The sequence below is a fragment of the Chrysochloris asiatica genome, unplaced genomic scaffold (assembly GCF_000296735.1).
Source record: "Chrysochloris asiatica unplaced genomic scaffold, ChrAsi1.0 scaffold00017, whole genome shotgun sequence".
Lineage (NCBI taxonomy): Eukaryota > Metazoa > Chordata > Mammalia > Afrosoricida > Chrysochloridae > Chrysochloris > Chrysochloris asiatica.
The window spans coordinates 28,161,966-28,165,734 of record NW_006408535.1 but is presented as its reverse complement, the minus strand read 5'-3'; the positions used below and the strand labels follow the sequence as shown (position 1 = coordinate 28,165,734).

Genomic DNA, 3,769 nt, shown 5'->3' with positions numbered 1-3,769 from the left:
TATCTTGTTGATGGGAGTCAGTGAATGCAAGGCCCTCAGAATCAAGTAACCAAGTAAGGCACCAAGTAGCCATTTAATGTAATATGTCAGCCATCATTACCTGTCCATTCTATATTGATTAGAATAGGCCCTATAAGCCTATATTTTTATATTACTGATCTTAGAGTATAAAAGAAAAAATAAGTAATGTATATACAATTTAGGGGAGAAATAAAATAGACTTGGAAATAAATCCTTCCATGAAAAAGGCAAGGAACTGGGGTTCCAGGCACCTTTTGGATATCTAACTGCACCGTGACAGAAAAGTATTAACCTTAAAAATAATTTTTGCACTGAGAATGAAATTGGACTGCATGTCCTTCGGCTCCAGATTAAAAATATAACTATTTTTTAAATGAAATACAAATATACAGGAGTCCTAGTGTGGCGCTATGGGATCATGCACTGGTTCAAACCGCAAGGTCGGTTTGAACTTCAAGGCCAGCAGTTCAAATTCACCAGCCCCTCCTTGGAAACCCTATATAGGGTCACTATAAGTCGTAGCCAAACTCAACAGCACTTAACAACAGCAACAACAAACAAAACACATGTTTAACTTTTATAAAGTATTTAACACCATTGCAACTCTTAATTGAGGTAAAGAATTGCTTTACTTCATGTAGTTTGGCCTTGGCTCCTGAGAGAGAACTCTAAACCCTTAAAATGTCCTGAGTGTTTAAAGCACTTTTGTTATCTAAACGAGTCCTGTGTTATTGTAATGTGTTATGCATTGAGTTGATAACAGCAAGGCCTGCAGCACTTAACAACAGCAACAACAATACACAAAACAAATGTTTAACTTTTATAAAGTAGTGCATTATGCATTGAGCTGATAACTACAAAGTCAGTAGTTCAAATCCACCAACCACGCAGGGAGAAAGATTTCCAGTTTCAGAAACTCTAGGGAGCAGTTCGATTCTGTCCTATAGGGTTGCTGTGAGTCAGAATTGACTCCATGCCAGTGTGTTTGGTTTGGGATTTTGTTATCGAAACCTCTAGATCACACATGGGGATCATCACTCCTGGGTCGGGGCTGGACTGACCAGAAAAAAAACAACCACATGGACTGAAATCAACTAATCTCAGGAGAGGGAATTCAATCATTCAATTTCCAGACTGTTACTAAGGCCATATTTTCCTACAACTGATTCTTCTTTATTTCCAACCTTCACATTCCAATCTCTAGTAATTATCACTTTATCTCGAATGCATGTTTCCTGTCAGACTGCAGAAGTTGGTTGTTATTGTTAAGTGCTTATTATATGGAGCCACCACACTCCTGCAGAATTTGGTAGAATTCCTCAATTTCTTCATTATTGACTTCAGTGGTTGGTGCATAATAGTCATATTAACTGGTTATCCTTGTAGGCATAGGTGTATGGATATTATCCTATCACTGACAACATTGTACTTGAGGAGGTGACCCTTAGAAAACTGAGATGATAGCATAGTTGAATAGGAGGACTTCAGATCTAAATCAAAGCACCATTATAAATTATGATTTTCATTTCTACCTTTCTAATGAAAGCTATTCAGCCTTCTTTCCTTGTCAGGGTGTTACTGTTCCAATAACAAAGAAGCCAAGAGTCAGAAGTTCTAAACTAATCCAAGAATTGTTTGGTGGCTGTGTGCCGTGGAGTCAGTTCTGACTCATAGCGACCCTGTACAGGGTTTCCGAGGCTGTAAATCTTTACGGGAGCAGAACGCCTCATCTTTCTCCCACGGAACCGCTGGTTGTTTCGATCTGCTGACCTTGTGGTTCACAGTCTGATTCGTAACATCAGTAGGTAAATGTCTAAGACATCTTCATTTCTCCTTAAGCAGATAAACAATGTTTTATATTTTAAAGGTTTCAGGTTAGAGTTGATTCAACTTTCTCTTAACCAAATCATTTCATTTTTACATTTCAAGGACTTCAGCTAAAATTGACTCAGTCCATATTCAATCACAAGACCCCCACATCAAAATGTTTACACTGGTGTTTTAGAAATAATTTCCTCAGTCTAGTTGTATCAGATGAAGCGATCAATATTGGCTGGGAATTGTTAAGAAAGTTTGTAATTTAACAACTCCTTGTAAATTTTCCTCTCTTCTCTTACACTTGTCTTTGATGTGAAATCAGTTCCCTTTTGATTCATTACCAAATAAAATTTAAATTAACAACCTTCTCCTAAAAGGGAAAACACACATTTTCTTGTAGGATACTGTTTGAACTCCATTTCATGAAATGCAATAATATCTTCAATGAAATCTTTTAACTTCTAATGTAGCATCAGCCCAGAATTTTCTGTAAGATGGAAGTACTTTGGGATCTTGAAATGTTCTTTTTGACAATAAATGCAGAACTGTTCTTCATTTTTCAACCCCAGCATAGTAATTATATAATTGTCCAATTCAAGATAATCGATACCCCCATCCATTTCTGCTCATCAATGCCTAGGATATTGATCTTCAAGTGTTCCATTTCAGTTTTGACAGTTTCCACTTTCCACATGTTTACAGCTATTATTTCTCAGTTGAGTCATACCACATCAGCAAATGAAGATCCCAAAAGCTTTGATTATTAAGGTCAACTCTACCTCGAGGGAGAAGCTCTTCCTCGGTCATATTTTTTTTTTTAAGTCAGTTTCAATTTTATTGCATTAACATCAACGATAAACAAATTATATAGTTCAAATGTTATTAAATTGATTTCAAACATAGGTTTCCAGAGGATAAACACAGGATTTCAAGTCATATATGATGCAGTCCATTGTCCATTTAAAAATACTTCTTTCATCCACAGAAAGCACTGAAAGGCCATTTTTTCTTTTATACTGCATAGAAGCTAGGTGCAAATGTTGATGTTAATTTATTTCATTGTCAACTTGGATGATGAAGCTGAGAGGCACAAAAGTTCATAGTTAAAGATGCAAAAAAAAGCTTCTTTTATTTCTCTGATAGGAAATGGAGGCCTTCATTTATATCTCTAGATTTTTACAGCAGATCACTTCTTTTTTTTCCCTTTTCCTTTTTTACTTCCCTCTCCTTGCTGAAAACTTTGGTCACCACCACCTGTTTTTGTGTCCTTGTTTTTAATTTAGGTATCATTTCTGCTGCATACAACATTACTAACTTACGTGATGGAAACTGTATGAGACAGAGGCTGCCATCTTCCTGTTTGAGCTGGACCCGGACTCTGCCTCGATACTGAACATCACGATTCCATTCTCTAGAGTACATTTTATTTTTCTCAAGAAATGTATTAAGGCCAACTGCTAAACCTACATCTTGAATCTCTGTAGCGGTAGGATTTTCAACAGCCTTATTTATGGGGATGCGCCGCCCCTCCGCGATGGTCTTCTTGTTATTTAAAAAAGCAGGGTAGACGCAAATGAACCTTCCAGATCGGCAGACTGCGAAGCAGCGCAAGCCATTTCCACTGGGGAGCGCACGTGGCCAGCTTGGATTTGGTAGAGAAAAAACTGACCCGGTCATATTTTGATGCATTTGAACTATGGTGTTGTGTTTGTGAAAGAATAATGAATATAGTATTAATTGCCAGAAGAACACACACATCTGTGTAGGAGACAGTGAAGCCAGAATGCTCCTTAGAACTGAAGGTGGCAATGTTACCAGGAGGGTTAATTGTACCTACTCCCTCACAGAGAGGGTTCTTGCCTAGTACTGATTAAGAATAGTCAGGTGACAGGCCCTACCCAGAGAAGCAGTGATGCCTGAGATGGAGGCA

General features: G+C 37.7%; 1 pseudogene; it reads right to left on the bottom strand.

The window, feature by feature from the left end:
* Positions 1-3,025: 3,025 nt before the first annotated feature.
* Positions 3,026-3,455, bottom strand: LOC102841790 (annotated as a pseudogene).
* Between the last annotated feature and the right edge of the window lie 314 nt (positions 3,456-3,769).